Here is a 16,576-nt window from a genome sequence, read left to right as displayed (position 1 = left end):
TGCGTATATGTCACAGTTGGAATGTTGTGTTTACACTTATCTCCTCTTGCTGGTTGAAGTGATGGAGTGGAAGTTGCTCTTGAACAGTCGCCACTCATATAATCAAGCCAGACAGATCGATTGTGGCCAGAGACTCTGCCATTTCGACTTCTCATCAATCTACATTCTTTCCATCCAAGTTTTAGTCACATCAAACTGCCACAGAACGCTGTTATGGCCTCAGTAAACTATAATAACGTGAAGATCGCTGGGATGACTTTCTACATCCTAATATAAACACAGATCATTGTTTCCAGTTTTGGTGGAACAAAATACATCATATTGGTGGATAATTACAGTTAGTGCAAACACAGCTAGCCTTCGATAAATATTAATCCTGTTCACTTCAACGGCCAAATTTCAATTCAGAAACCAAGTGCACTCGGCTGCTTGTAACAGAGACAACATGACAAAATGACTCATAGGAGGAGAAATGGGACATTGAGGAGGAGTGAAATGTTTGCTTTTGGTCACCTCCACAATTGTTAGAAAAACAGGTTGAAATGATTCTTTAAAGCTGGCTGAAGTAATGGTGAAAAAAGACATTTCTTATTTCTGAAAGAATGGGGAAACAGAAGAGGGAATGAAATCTGACTTGGGAGCTATTTCCTATTTGTTGAGGATGTTGCTTCATCACAGTCTTGGTTTAGAGCATAAGCTCTTCATCAGGAATAAAGGGTGGCCCAAGGGGGCTGAGAGATAGCTGGGAAGGAAGTGGGGCTGGAGGGAAGGCAGCTGGGAGTGCAATAGATAGATAGAGGTAGGGATTGATGGTGATAGGTCAGAGATGAGGGTGGAGCAAATAGGTGAGAAGCAAGGTGGACAGGTATGACAGGTCAAGAGGTTGGTGTCGAATTGGAAGGTTGGATCTTGGACAAGGTGTGGGAGAGGGAATTAGGAAACTGATGAAATCGATATGGATCCCATGTGGTTGGATAGTCCCAAGGCAGATGATGAGGCGTTTTTCCTACAAGCGTCGGGTTGCAAGAGCTTGGCAGTGTAGGAGATCCAGGGCTTGCATGTCCTTGGTGGAATGAGAGGGGGAGTTAAACTGTTCAGACACAGGGCCGTCGGTCGTTTGGTTTTATTGTCCCAGAGTTGTTCCCTGAAACGTTCCGCTAGTTGGCATCCAGTTTCCCCAATGTGGATGAGACCATATTGCGCGCAGTGGAAATAATCTTATAAATAGATTGCATAAATCTTAGCCTGCCAGAGTTATTTTCTTCAATTAAATTAAAGAATATTTTAATTAAATTGGGTGACTGCATGAAACGGTTTGTTGGTCAGATTTGAATCATCACTCCCAAATGAGACAATGCCATGAATATCAGTGAACTGCTCTTTTTGTTAAAATCCACAAGTTCTTGATGTATTTTCACAGCTTACTGGAATTCACATCTGCACATTCAATGTCAAACTCTGACACCAGAAATGAAATTACAGCATTAATTTTGACTTACAATATTCGAAGAAACAAATTAATAGCACACAGTGAATACCAAGTCTGATTAATATGAAATTAAATTTGACCAAAAAAATATAAAATCAAGATGGGAGATAAGAAATGGGAGAAGTGCATTAAGGCAAGAAATGCAGCATCATAGAAGGTGCTCCTCCAGAGAGTGTATTTTACCAACTAGCACTGCTAAATATAAACACTCTGATATGATCCTCTGGTTTTAATGTAAACCATAACCCCATACAGTAGGTACCATTTAAATGAGTTAAAAATACAATCCTTGATCAAACCCAGCCTCCAGCCTTACCGCCCGCTTCTTGGAGCTTGGACCTTCCTTCAGCTCCGGGGGGTCGTTGGACTTCTGGGCTCCAGCTGCCACTCCTCCACTGAAGAAGCTTTGGGAAGCAGATGCAAAGGCAAGACACAGAACAGACCATCTTTGTAAATGAAAGCAGCTTACGGAGACATTGAGCAATAGCGTCACATGGTTTTGACCCATCGATCTCTGGTTCATCTGCCCAGCACACTCACGCAGCACTACTCTGCTTCTGTGCTCCCAGAAGCTGGATTGTGGATCAGTTTAAAGTAGGTCCTATATCTCTGATAACATCGATACACAAGGCAGTGAAGAAAGGTTTCAGCACACTGGCCTTCATCAATTAGGGAATTGAGTATAGATGTTGGCAAGTTATGTTGTAGTTATACAGGACGTTGATGAGGCTGCACCTGGAATATTGTGATCAGTATTGGTCCCCTTGGTGTTCTGACTTCTGACGTCTTTAACTCTGGGTTTGTTTTGAACTTGATGGGATAGTTTGTGCAACTCAGCATGTTTAAACAGTATCTCTCAGAGGGATTCATTTGAAACTTTTCAGGAGGTGAGCTCAACAAGATTGAACTATTCAAATTTACTTGGACTCTCTTTTAAACTTACTTCAGGACCAGTAGTCAGAGACACAAACAGCATGGAAACAGACCCTTCTGTCCAACTTGTCCATGCTGAGCTGATATCCTAAATTAATCGAGTCCCATTTGACAGCACCTGACCCATATACGCTGGCAGCTTATTTCATATATATACCACCCTCTGCATGAAGACGTTGTCCCTTTAATATATTTCGCCTCTTACTCTAAACCTATGCCCTCTAGTTCTGGACTCCCCCATCCCAGGGAAAAGACCTTGTCTATTACCCTGTCAATATCCCTCATAATTTTGTAACTTCTATTGGGTCACTCCTCTGCCTCCGATGCTCCAGTGAAAACAGCCCCATCCTATTCAGCCTCTCCCTGTAGCTCAAACCCTCCAACCCTCAGCAATATTCCCGTAAATCGTTTCTCACAGAGAAGTTAGCGTTTCAGTCCTGAAGAAGGGTTAATACCCAAAACGCTGACTACTCCACATCCTGGTGCTGCCTGGCTTGCTGTATTCTCCCAACCTCCTGCTTGCCTGCTACGGGTTGCAACATGTAGTGGCTCAGTGTTACGACTGCAGCCTCATAGTGCCGTGGACCCAGGTTTGATTCCAGCCTTGGGTGGTTGTCTGTGAGGAGTTTGCACATTCTCCCAGTGTCTGCGTGGGTTTTCACTGGATGATCCTGTTTTCTTCCATAAACCAAAGATGTGCAGGTCATGTGGATTGGCAATGCTTAATTGCCCATAGAGTTCGGTACATTAGTCAAAGGGAAACGGGTCTGGATGGGTTAGTCTTCGGAGGGTCGGTGTGGACTTGTTGGGGCAAATTGCCTGTTTCCACACTGTAGCTAATCTCATCTGCACTACTTTTGTCACTAAAGAATGGCAGAGAAGACTTGACGGGCCGAATGGACTAACTTCTGCTCCGATGGTCTTGCGGTCTTAGGTTTCTCTGGAACATTTCATTGGCAATGTGCAGTCCCGGGCTCAATGAGCAGCAGTGTCCATTGAAAGCAAAGCTCATAGTATCGTAGAACTCCTACAATGTGGAACCAGGTCCTTCAGCCCAACACATCTGCACTGATCTTCCGAAGAGTAACCTACTCAGATCCATTTTTCTACCCTCCGTATATTGCACACAGACCCCCTAGGGTGGAATTGATCCTGGGTTCCGGTGCCATGAGGCAGCAGTGCTAACCCTGAGGCACCATGGGGTTGTGGTTGTGGGGTGTAGGGGAGGCACTTGCAGTCCAGCAGAAAACAAAAACAGCCCACCTACTCTCCCACTGCACCCACTGTCAGAACTGGCAGAGGTTCAGTCCTGGGGTGTGACCGAAGGCAGCGTCACCGGTGGGATCTGATTGCTGGGAGCGCTGGTGCCCCCGGTGGTGCTTCCGCAAGTTGCAGGAAAACATGAACCTCTTCCCACAGTCGTGCCAGCTGAAGGGCCTCTCCACGGTGTGGACGGACTGGTGCCTCAGCAGGGCTGAGGAATTGCTGAAGGCCTTCCTGCACTTAGGGCAACTGAACGACCTCTCCCCAATGTGGACCCACCAATGGGCCAGCAGGTCGGAGGAAAGAGCAAAGCCCTTCCTGCACTGTGACATCTGGGCAGAAGAATGGCCTCTCCTCGGTGTGGACCCACTGGTGTCTCAGCAGGTGGGAAGAACTGCTGAAGGCCATCTCGCACTTGGGGCCGGAGAACGGCCTTCCCTGGTGTGGACCAACTGGTACGTCAGCAGGGCAGAGGAATCACTGAAGGCCTTCCCGCACTCAGGGCAGCAGAAGGGCCTCTTCCCCTCTGCGGAACCATTGGTGCTTCAGAACAGTTTCAAATTTCACAATATGCTTCTGATAGGAGGGAGACCAGAATTGCACACAATATTCCAAAAGTGGTCTAACCAATGTCCTGAACAGCCACAACAGAACTTCCCAACTCCAATACTCAGTCAGAGGATTGCGAAAGCTTTCAAAACCAACAAAAAACAAACAGGAAAGAATGGAGGGCCAAACGAATTTTTGAAAGTCAGCTTGGCAGCATCACTGAGAAATCGGCGGACTGGGTTTATTGGGTACCTGTTCTCCTTAAATACACTATATACGTATTTCTCTTCTGCTCTTCGTAGTTTCTCTGTGCTGCAGTGTGTAGTGGCTCGTTGATATAATGTCCTGATGCAGCTTCGTTTGTGGGTGTTGGGATGATTGCTTCTGTGGTTAAGAACTTGGTTTGCGTGTGTTGTTTTTCTGTCGACGCTAGTTTGAAGTTCCCCATTGACTGTTCGTTCTACTGTGACATCTAAGAATGGCACTTTGTTGTTGTTCTCCTCCTCTTCAAACCAGGAGACCCCTCAGGCCACAGTCTCACTACTTGGAACACCAATATACAGACTAGTCAAAGGCCTCCACTGAAGATTAAAACACCAAGTCGAAGATTCACGTCACTCCATTTACTCCATCCAAGAATTCCTGAACACCAAAGACACCAAGATCGAAGATGATGGAATAATGTTGTGCTTTAACAAGATAACAGTGTCAAGCTCGTGGAACTGTGCCTTATCACCCACTTCATATTCAGTAACAAGCCCTACAAACAAATCAACGGAACACCCATGAAACCACCAGTGTCAGGATTCCTAGCAGAAGCAATAATGCAGAGACTCGAACAAACAGCCCTTTCAACGATCCAACCCAACTTTGTGTCCGCTACAGTGATGACACTTTTGTCATCAAAAAATGAAACAAATTAGAGGAAACCTACAACACCATCAACAATATCCTTACGGGCATAAAATTCACAAAAGAGGAGAACAACAACAAAGTGCCATTTCTCGACGTCACAGTAGAGCGAACAGTCAATGGTAAATTCAAAACAGCGTCTACAGGAAAACAACGCACGCGAACCAAGAACTTAGCGACAGAAGCAATGATCCCTGCACATACAAACAAATCTGAATCAGGACACTATTTCAACGAGACACGACACACTGGAGCACCCAGGAACTTCGAAGACCAATCAATAACTGGACAGCGCATTTAAGAAGAACGGGTAGCCAACAAACCCCACAGAAAATTGCTTCCCTGACCGGGAATCGAACCCGGGCCGCGGCGGTGAGAGCGCCGTATCCTAACCACTAGACCACCAGGGAGATGTCAATGCATGGTGTCAGATCTGCTAGAAATGACTAACCTGCCCGAAAATCGAACCCGAGCCGCGGTATATCGAAGGCTTTCACCTGTGCAACCACCAATATCATTTCTTGTATCCATTGCTCCCGGTGCGGTCTCCTCTACATTGGGGAGACTGGAGACTCCTCGCAGAGTAAAGTCACAGCGCTGAGGGAACATCTCCAGGGCACCCGCACCAATCAACCCCATCGCCCTCTGGCCCAACATTTCCCCCCACCTCCCTCCCACTCTGCCGAGGACATGCAGGTCCTAGGCCTTCTCCATCGCCGCTCCCTCCCCATCAGATGCATGGAGGAAGAACGCCGCATCTTCCGCCTCCGATACATTCAACCCCCAGGACATCAATGTGGACTTCACCAGTTTCCTCATTTCCCCTCCCCTACCTTACCTCAGTTCCAACCTTACAGCTGACCTGTCCTACCTTCCAATCTCCCTGACCACCTATCCGCTCCACCCTCCTCTCTGACCTGCCACCTCCACCCCCACCCCCATTCACCTATTGTACTCTTTGCTACCTTCTGCTCAGCTCCCCCCCCCACCCCACCACCACCAATTTATCTCTCCACCCTGGAGGCGTCCTGCCTCTATTCCTGATGAAGGGCTTTTGCCCGAAACAGCGATTTTCCTGCTCCTCGGAAGCTGTTTGACCTCCTGTGCTTTTCCAGCACCACTCTGATCTAAACTCTGGTTTCCAGCATCTGCAGTCCTCACTTTTGCCTAACCAGTAAACCCAGTGTGCCGATTTCACATCAACAAACTGACTCAAGCAGACGCAACGTGTGCAGAAACCCTAGCCACATTACTTTACATTCAAGACATCTGGGAAATGATGTCCAGACAACTCAGCCCTCTCAGCATCATGGTAGCCCACAAACCTACCAACACACTTAAACAGCGGCTAATGAACCTGAAATACCCGATACAAACAACCAGCAAACGAATGTTATTTACAAAATACCATACAAAGAAATATATACATGAACTCTGCCGCACAGTTCTCTGTGGCAAGAAATGCTGGGATGAGATAAGGAAGATTTTTTTTCAGCCAAAAAGAATCGGCACTGACTGGACAGCCATTTAAAATCAACGCTGTCAGCCCAGGATGGAAGATCCAAAGGGATGAACAGCTTTCATATTTCCTGAAGATTTACAAAACTGAGACTGGGTTTTGGTGTTTGTTCCCTCTCCACTCCCAGGAGCCGCAGTGGTTGGGGCGGTGAGTTGGGGAAATTGAAATGTGCCCGTGAGCAGCGTGTGGGGCTCTTTCAGCGTCCCCTCCTCTGACAGCGCTGTGGCTTGACTCTGATGTTCTCAGGGACACTTACTGACGCGAGACAGTGAAAAGAGTCTCGTTCCTGCAGATCAGGAATTCAAACCGTATGCCGGCTTCAGGACAATGAGAAAGATTAATTGGGGTGTGTGAAGAAGCTGTGAGTTGCATTTCAAACAGGTAGGTGGAGTCAGATGCGTCATCCATTGCGCCCCTGGCACTGTGAGTATCTAACGCCACCATGCTGCAGAGCTCTGACGTGAACACGGACATGCGCAGCAATGGGAATATTCACAAGGTGAACAGCCAAAGATAATCACCGTCACTGATTCCCTTCCATTGTCTCAACTTTGTGAAGCAGTATCTTTCATTGGGAAATAAAACACCTTTGTTCTTAGGTACCTGCTTCATTTCGATCACGACTTCATGCCCCTCACTGTTCTAGTCTCATTTCCAAACACTTGACTCATTGCCTCAAAAGCAGCTCTGTGGGTATCTGCTTGTTCCACCCTGACAGGCAGTGGGTTGCAGATTCCCGACCAGTCTCAACGTGATTGAAATATTTCAACCCCTCCACTGATGTGCATCTAAAAAAAAACCGTGGAGCAATCTCCCTTTCTTTCTGACGACAGTTCTCAACTGTAGTCGGCAGGGTTCACACCTCCGTGGGGAAACCGCAATGGATTTCAAGTCTGTCGCATTAACCACTCGGCCCACGAATACAGAACCACACTGACAGCTTCATTTCCCAGGTCTCTCTGTCTGTGGAGCTGAGAAAGAGTGAATCATTGCAGAACTTGTTTGAATCCAATCACTTTACAGGTTTCGAAAGTGTTAAATATCTGCAAATGGCGAGTCTGGGTGTTTCATCCCGAAAGATGAAATGGACGTTCAGTTAAAAACAAAAACTGAAATTGCCGGAGCAACTCAGCATGTCAGGCAGCATCTGTAGAAAGAGAATCAGAGACAACATTTCAGAAATCTTTTTTTTCCTTATCCAGGTACAGCCAAACCTGCTGAGTTTCTCCAGCCGTTTCTCTTTCTGTTTCGGATTCTCAGCATTCGTAGTCCTTTACGTTCGAAATTAAATCAATTCAGAAACCCCTTTGTGCTTCCTCAGTGGAGAAGATTTCCGTTTGGGAAACATTTTCCTGACACCATTAAAAACGCTCATCTTCGCAGCCAAGAAAGCGGTAGGAGCGAGAACAACAAACACTCCGTGCCTGGGTGGTCTCCAACCACCAACCTTCCGATTAACAACTTACAGGCTGGCCAATTGCGATAGAGAGATACGTAAAAGCACAGCTTGCACAGTCTGTTAGAGGAGGCGGTTCGTCAATGCATAATTCTGTCTGTCGTGCCTAGCATGTACACTGTCCTCTACAGTTTTACTTTTATATGCTAAAGCCTGGGCCATTCATTGTGAAGACATGGGGACAGTCTGATCCCACCATCTGCAGGCACATCCATGTCACTAGGAACTAGCTTTCCTACACCGGGGCCATCGCCCTTTGAGCCTTTCAGTGTTTTGCCTGTTCCCGACTTTTCATAGTGACCCGGAACCGAGAAGGGGTTTGAATTCCTGATGTGCAGCAACGAGAATTTTTTCAATGTCTCAGTTCAGTTCATGTCCCGAGAATAATAGAGTCAATCTCCCGGCCTCTTAAACAAGGGGACGGTGTCTGGACTGTCTCTGCTCAGTCGGACAGTTCATTCCTTCATTCTCCTCTAATTCCATTTCCCAAAGAGTTTCTAAAGAGTCACAAAGCGGGAGACTGGGATTTCTGTTTTACTTCATGAACATTTTTCCACCTGCTAACTGACAATATTTTGCCAAAATCTCTTCCCGATTGTAACACTTGCATCATGTCCAGGCATGAGGTATTTCCACTTTTGGGAATGTTCTCTTTGGAGCAAAGAAGGTTAACTGGAGATGTCCAGGGGCTGTTGGCAATGATGGGAGAACAAGTGGTGGGAATGGGCAGGTTAATGATCAGAAGAACCTATTGCCACTGACGAGGGTCAGTTACTAGAGGAAAGGGATTGAAGTTCTTTAATGGAAAGCCGCATTTGTATTGAACAAACACAGGGAATACTACAGAAAGCCAACGGGTCGAGCAGCATCTGTGGAAAGGTAAACAGAGCCGACGTTTTGAGTGTGCTGCGGTTTTTGTTCAGAACACGAGTTTCCTGCATGGCAATAAATTCCCAGACGTGAGAAAACGTGGCTTTATTGAGACGGGTTTTGTGAAGTTTGAGCGATAATGCAACCAATAGGAAGTCATTTAAAATCGCCAGCGAAGAAAGCATAGTCAGCAGGTTACCACACTGGGCGGGAGAACCCCAAAGGGTGTCTAAGGCAGCAACGTAAATGTTCGGTCACAAGTGGAGGCCTAATATTTCTCATGGAATGTTTCCAACAGGAAAGGTGAGTATTGGGCTTGTCAGCCTATTTCAGCTTCCCCTCCTCTGACAGCGCTGTGACGTGAACAAAATTAAATCTATGGTATTGAATGACATAGCGTCGGATGATGTGGAGTCTGTGTGTGTGGAATTGAGGAACCACAAAGGCAAAAAAAACATAATTGGAGTTGTGTATAGACCTCCTAACAGTGGTCAGGACCAGGGTCGCAACATGTGCCGGGAAATAGAGAAGGCGTGTCAGAAAGGCAAGGTCACAGTGATCATGGGAGACTTCAATATGCAGGTGGACTGGGTAAATAATGTTGCTAGTGGATCTAAAGAAAGGGAATTCATGGAATGCTTACAGGATGGCTTTTTGGAACAGCTTGTCATGGAGCCCAGAAGAGAGCAGGCTATTCTGGACCTAGTGCTTTGCAATGAACCAGACTCTATAAAAAATCTTAAAGCACGGGAACCCTTAGGAAGTAGCGACCATAATATGGTAGAGTTCAGTCTGGAGTTTGAAAGGGAAAAGGCAAAATCTGATGTAATGGTGTTACAGTTGAATAAAGGTAATTATGAGGGCATGAGAGAGGAACTGACTAAAATAGACTGGAAGCAGAGGCTAACCGGGAAGACAGTAGAGCAAAAATGGCAGGAGTTTGTAGGTATAATTGAGGACACTGTACAGAGGTTCATTCCCAAGAAAAGAAAGATTATCCGGGGAGGGATTAGACAACCTTGGCTGACAAAGGAAGTCAGGAAATGTATTAAAGAAAAAGAGAGATCCTATAAAGTGGCTAAGAACAGTGGGAAATCAGAAGATTGGGAAGGATACAAAAGCAAACAGAGTATAACAAAGAGTGTAATAAGAAATGAGCGGATCAAATATGAAGGTAGGCTAGCCAGTAATATTAAAAATAATAGTAAAAGTTTCTTTCAGTACATAAGAAACAAACGACAGACAAAAGTAGAGATTGGGCCATTTCAAACTGATGCAGAAAGCCTAGTGATGGGAGATAAGGAAATAGCAGGAGAACTTAACAAGTACTTTGCGTCAGTTTTCACAGTGGAAGACATGAGTAATATCCCAAAAATTAAAGGGTGTCACGGGGCTGAGTTGAGTATGGTTGCCATTATGAAAGAGATAGTGCTAGAAAAGTTAAAAAGTCTTAAAATTGATAAATCACCTGGCCCCGATGGGATACACCCTAGAGTTCTGAGAGAGGTGGCTGAGGAAATAGCAGAGGCATTGGTTGAGATCTTTCAAGAGTCACTGGAGTCAGGAAAGGTCCCGGATGATTGGAAGATGGCTGTTGTAACCCCCTTGTTCAAGAAAGGATCAAGGCAAAAGATGGAAAATTATAGGCCAATCAGTTTAACCTCGGTTGTTGGTAAAATTCTAGAATCCATCATTAAGGATGAGGTTTCTAAATTCTTGGAAGAGCAGAGTCTGATAAGTCAACATGGATTTAGTAAAGGGAGGTCATGCCTGACAAACCTGTTGGAATTTTTTGAAGAGGTAACAAGTAGGTTAGAGCAGGGAAACCCAGTGGATGTGGTCTATCTAGACTTTCAAAAGACCTTTGATAAGGTGCCACACGGGAGGCTGCTGAGCAAGGTGAGGGCCCATGGTGTTCGAGGTGAGCTGCCGGGATGGATTGAGGATTGGCTGTCGAACAGAAGGCAGAGAGTTGCGATAAAAGGTTCTTTTTCAGAATGGCAGCCGGTGACGAGCGGTGTCCCGCAGGGTTCGGTGCTGGGGCCACAGCTGTTCGCATTATATATTAATGATTTGGATGAGGGAACCGGGGGCATTCTAGCGAAGTTTGCCGATGATACGAAGTTAGGTGGACAGGCAGGTAGTACTGAGGAAGTGGGAAGGCTACAGAAGGATCTAGACAGGTTGGGAGAGTGGTCCAGGAAATGGCTGATGGAATTTAACGTGAGCAAGTGCGAGGTATTGCACTTTGGCAAAAAGAATAAAAGCATAGACTACTTTCTAAATGGTGAGAAAATTAATAAAGCCAAAGCACAAAGGGATCTGGGAGTGCTAGTCGAGGATTCTCTCAAGGTAAACATGCAGGTTGAGTCCGTGATTAAGAAAGCGAATGCAATGTTGTCTCTTATCTCAAGAGGGTTGGAATATAAAAGCAGAGATGTACTACTAAGACTTTATAAAGCTCTGGTTAGGCCCCATTTGGAGTACTGTGTCCAGTTTTGGTCCCCACACCTCAGGAAGGACATACTGGCACTGGAACGTGTCCAGCGGAGATTCACACGGATGATCCCTGGAATAACAGGTCTAACATATGAGGAACGGCTGAGGATACTGGGATTGTATTCGTTGGAGTTTAGAAGATTAAGGGGTGACTTCATCGAGACGTACAAAATAATACATGGCTTGGAAAAGGTGGATGCTAGGAAATTGTTTCCGTTAGACGAGGAGACTAGGACCCGTGGACACAGCCTTAGAATTAGAGGGGGTCATTTCAGAACAGAAATGCGGAGACATTTCTTCAGCCAGAGAGTGGTGGGCCTGTGGAATTCATTGCCACGGAGTGCAGTGGAAGCCGGGACGCTAAATGTCTTCAAGGCCGAGATTGATAGATTCTTGTTGTCTAGAGGAATTAAGAGCTACGAGGAGAACGCTGGTAAGTGGAGCTGAAATGCGCATCAGCCATGATTGAATGGCGGAGTGGACTCGATGGGCCGAATGGCCTTACTTCCACTCCTACGTCTTATGGTCTTATGGTCTTATGATGTTCTCAGGGACATTTACTAACGAGAGACAGTGAAAAGAGTCTCGTTCCTGCAGATCAGGAATTGAAACCGTAGGGCGGCTTCAGGACAATGAGAAAGATTAATTGGGGTGTGTGAAGAAGGTGTGAGCTGCATTTCAAACAGGTAGCTGGAGTCAGATGCGTCATCCATTGCGCCCCCATGCTGCAGAGTTCTGACGTTAACACGGACATGCGCAGCAATGGGAACATTCACAAGGTGAACAGCCAAAGATAATCACCATCACTGCTTCCTTCCATCGTCCCAACTTTGTGAAGCAGTATATTTCATTGGGAAATAAAACACCTTTGTTCTTAGGTGCCTGCTTCATTTTGATCACGATTTCAAGCCTCTCACTGTTCTAGTCTCATTTCCAAACACTTGACTCATTGCCTCAAACGAAGCTCTGCGGGTATCTGCTTGTTCCACCCTGACAGGCAGTGGGTTGCAGATTCCTACCAGTCCCAATGTGAGTGAAATATCTTTCCCCCTCCACTGATTAGAATTTTAAAGAAGAAACCGGGAAACAGTCTCCCTTTCTTATTGACGACATTTCTCAACTCGAGTCGGCAAGGTTCATACCTGCGTGGGGAAACAGCAATAGATCTCAAGTCCATCGCATTAACCACTCGGCCCACGAATAAAGAACCACACTGACAGCTTCATTTCCCAGGTCACTCTGCCTGTGGAGCTGAGAAAGAGTGAATTATTGCTGGGTTTGTTTGAATCCAATCACTTCACAGGTTTCGAAAGGATTGAATATCTGCACATGGAGAGTCTGGGTGTTTCATCCCGAAAAATGAAATGAACTTTCAGTTAAAAACAAAAACAGAAATTGCAGAACTCTGTTTTCTCCAACCGATACTGCCAAACCCGCTGAGTTTCTCCAGCAGTTCCTCTTTCTGTCTCGGATTCTCAGCATCCGCAGTCCTTTACGTTAGAAATTAAATCAATTCAGCCTCATGTGCAGGAATGAGAATCCTTTCAATTTCCCAAAAAAATCGGCAGAGATTTCAAGGCGTTTGGAAAAAAAGTAAAAGTGACACTAGGAAGAACATTTTCGCACAGGGAGTGGTTCGGATCCGTAAATCCCTGTCTGACCGTGACAAAGAGGCAGATTCAAAAACACAAAAGGGAATTCGGTGGTCATGTTCAAAGTAACAATGTGGAGATTTACAGGGAGAAGGCAAGGGAATGATACGAATAGAGACTCTCATTTACTTGCTGTGTAGAACCAGCAGAGCTAAGGTGGGCCTCCAAATGCGCTGTGACACGTGTTGTGATTCAGAGTGAACTCACAGTTCGACCAACGGAAGGTGGGAATTTAGAAAAAGTTTATATTTACACAATCTCCTCACGTCAGCGCAACAGCAAAATGGTTTAATTATCCACCAGTGGAGGGAGCCCTGTTCCTGGAGATGGGACAAACAGCTGACTCAGGGATACCAGTCCACATTGCTACCTTTGCTGCCAGTTCAGTGGGAGAACATTGGAGGGACAAAGGCGTGAATAACGATCTGTGTAGGAGGGTGACTAACTGTTAATGGAGACTGTTCCTGGCTAACAATAAGTCGTGTGTAACAACAGACTATGTGATAACAAGGCCTCGTGTGGGTGTGGTAAGGATCAAGGGCATGGGGGAGTTCGGGTCCAAACAATATTGAACTCGATGTTGAAGACTGGAGAGCCATAGGATCTTCTGCAGGCAGAACCAAGATAATTCTGCGAAGTAGTCACCCAGTTTATGCTTCATGCTACGTTGGGGAAACCACACTGTGAGCAACGAATGCAGTAGACTAGTTTGTGGCAAATGTGCAGGTAAAGTGCTGCTTTACCTGGAAGATATGTTCGAGCCCTTGGATATTCAGGAGGGAGCAGGTAAAGGGGCAGGTGTTACGCATTCGGCGGTTGCAGGGGAAAGTGCCTTGGGACAATGGGAGGTGGGTGTGGGATGTTGCGACAGAAGGAAGAGTGGACCCGAGGTGTAAGCCCTGCCCATTTACTTCCTCTCATATATAAATCCGTGAAGTTGAAAGAACTTTCCATAGAATGATTCAGTTCCACGTGACTCATGAACTAATTTGTATTCATGTTGCGGGGCCAGCATCATTATTGTGCAGCTGCAGGCCATCGTCGGCGGCTCGCCCTGTAACGTCACGGCACGGCTGGAAGCCCTCGGGCAGTTTATCAAAGAAACCTCCCTGTGGGTCAGGGCAACCTGCATCGGGAAGCACTGGGATGGTCAACCACCACCAGTTCACATGGGGAACAAATCTCCACATTACACAGCCCTCGAGGCAAACTTCCTTTCCTTCGACTTAAAGTTCAAGAGTCCTCAAATTTCTTCCAGGTGTTCGCTAAATATATCTATGAACACTTTGTTAAAGCTGGAACGTTGCGAGTGTTGAAATTTTGTGCTTTTGGCGAAATCACAGTTCGAAAAAATAGAATATGGGAATTTAGACAGAGTTTATATTTGCACGACGGCGATATGTCTGTGGGTGCGTGATGGGAACATCACCCAGAAGGGAAACTACTTCTCCTATTCAGTCAATGTCGTCTTTACCAGCTTTCCCATATAACGGCGCTCTGTTCTGCACCCCGCCTTCTCATCTCTTTCCCAAAAAACGTCGACATAAATATTTCACATTGATATTCTGGCCCAATGTGCACAGTTGAGATGATACCCTCGTGGAGATCTGAGTGGTCTTCTGTTGTTCTCTGTACCCTATGTTGAGGAGGGCAATGCTTGTCACTGGTTACTCCGGTGTGAGAGAAAAGTTTAGAAATAAAACTGTTCAACTTTCTGCCAGTCGAGCGGGCCCGGGACAAACAGCAGCAGGGAGACAGAATGAGAAGCAGCTGTTCTGGAAACTCTTTGCCGCTTGCAATTCTCAGAGCAATGTCAAATGTATTTCACACTGAGCAAGACTCAGCTGGTTGAAGACGTGGAGTGGCAGTGGCGGCTTGCGATCTGTGTCGCTCGTTCATCTAGGGGTATGGTTCTCGCTTTGCGTTTTCCCCTGCGAAACATCCCGGGTTCAAATCCCCAGCGAGCCCGCGTTTCCTGATTTGTGCAAAAGTGCCCGATTAACTTTCTCAACCTCGCTAAACGAGGTTGGAGAACGAATTGGGCAGAAAGCAAGCAAGGAAGTGAAATGATGGAATATTGCGTTGACTTCAGTGGTGCCGTGTTTAAGGAATGTCAGCAATGAAGCAAGATTGGAACATTAGGACAGCTCTCCTCGGAGAACAGAAGTTTGAAATCTGGCCTGATTGAAACTTTCCAAGTCATGCGGGATCCAGGCAGAGAAAGTAATGCAGTTAAAGTGCTCCCACGCCTGAAAGGATCGGCAATGATTCGGCAGTTTTAAAGTCACGAGGAAAAGAACTAAAGGTGACATGAGGAAGAACGCTTTCGTACAGGGAATGGTTGGGGTCAGTAAATCCCTAACTGACATTGACAAAGAGGCAAATTCAACAGACGCAAAAGGAAATTCGGCGGTCATGTTTAAAGTAACAATGTGCAGATTTACGCTGAGAAGGCAAGAGAATAGAGAAACACGTTTACTTACTGTGTTGAACCAGCAGAGTGAAGGTGTGCGCTGTGACACATGTTGTGACTCAGAATGAAATCACAATTCGACCAACAGAATGTGGGAAGTTAGAAACAAGTTAATATTTACACAGCCTCATTTTGTCTGTGAAACAGCATATTACACGACAGTAGTGGAGATTAGATTAGATTACTTACAGTGTGGAAACAGGCCCTTGGAACCAACAAGTCCACACCGAAGCGTAATCCACCCAGACCCATTCTCCTACATTTACCCCTTACCTAACACTGCAGGCAATTTAGCCTGGCCAATTCACCTAACCTGAACATTTCTTTTGGATTATGGGAGGAAACCGGAGCACCCGGAGGAAACCCACGCAGACACGGGGAGAATGTGCAAACTCCACACAGAGTCGCCTGAGGTGGGAATTGAACCTGGCGCTGGTGCTGTGAGACAGCAGTGCTAACCACTGTTCCACCGTGCCGCCCACTTTCGAACGTGCATGCCGCGTGTCAGACGAAAACCTGAAGTGTTCTGTGGAAACCGGGAGCGTGCTGGGCCCATAACCCAGCGGTCGATGGATCGAAACCATCCTCTGCTATTGCTCAATGTCTCCTTCAGCAGCTTTCCTTTGTAATGGTACTCTATTCTGTATCTTGCCTTCGCACCTACTTCCTGAATATCCTGTATCATACCGATACACTCAGGAAACTCACACGGTTCAAGTAACATGCTTTTTGCAGGTCTGAGTGGTCGTTTCCTGTTCTTCGTCGGTTTCCTATGAACTGATTCGCAAAACCACTTCTTTGAGGTGCCAATGAGCTGATAAAGTTGAAACACATGCCTTGCGGTTTCATCCATTCCCTGCAGTAATTCGCCACGCCGGTTCGGACGTGAATGACAAAAGGATCAGCATGTCACAAACCGTATCACCACTCAGACACAGCCCCTTACTATTAGGACAGATAT

The 16,576-nt window shown here is 46.2% G+C and overlaps 1 non-coding gene across 1 annotated transcript; it reads right to left on the bottom strand.

Annotated features, from left to right (window-relative positions):
• Window positions 1-5,484: 5,484 nt before the first annotated feature.
• trnae-cuc (transfer RNA glutamic acid (anticodon CUC)) lies at window positions 5,485-5,556 on the bottom strand. Its single transcript has one exon. It is a non-coding gene; the product is annotated as a tRNA-Glu (tRNA).
• Between the last annotated feature and the right edge of the window lie 11,020 nt (window positions 5,557-16,576).

This window comes from Chiloscyllium plagiosum, unplaced genomic scaffold, assembly GCF_037043375.1.
Source record: "Chiloscyllium plagiosum isolate Xiang-an unplaced genomic scaffold, Cpla_swu_hap1 HiC_scaffold_27, whole genome shotgun sequence".
Taxonomy (NCBI): Eukaryota; Metazoa; Chordata; class Chondrichthyes; order Orectolobiformes; family Hemiscylliidae; genus Chiloscyllium; species Chiloscyllium plagiosum.
This window is presented reverse-complemented; position numbering and strand designations above follow the sequence as displayed.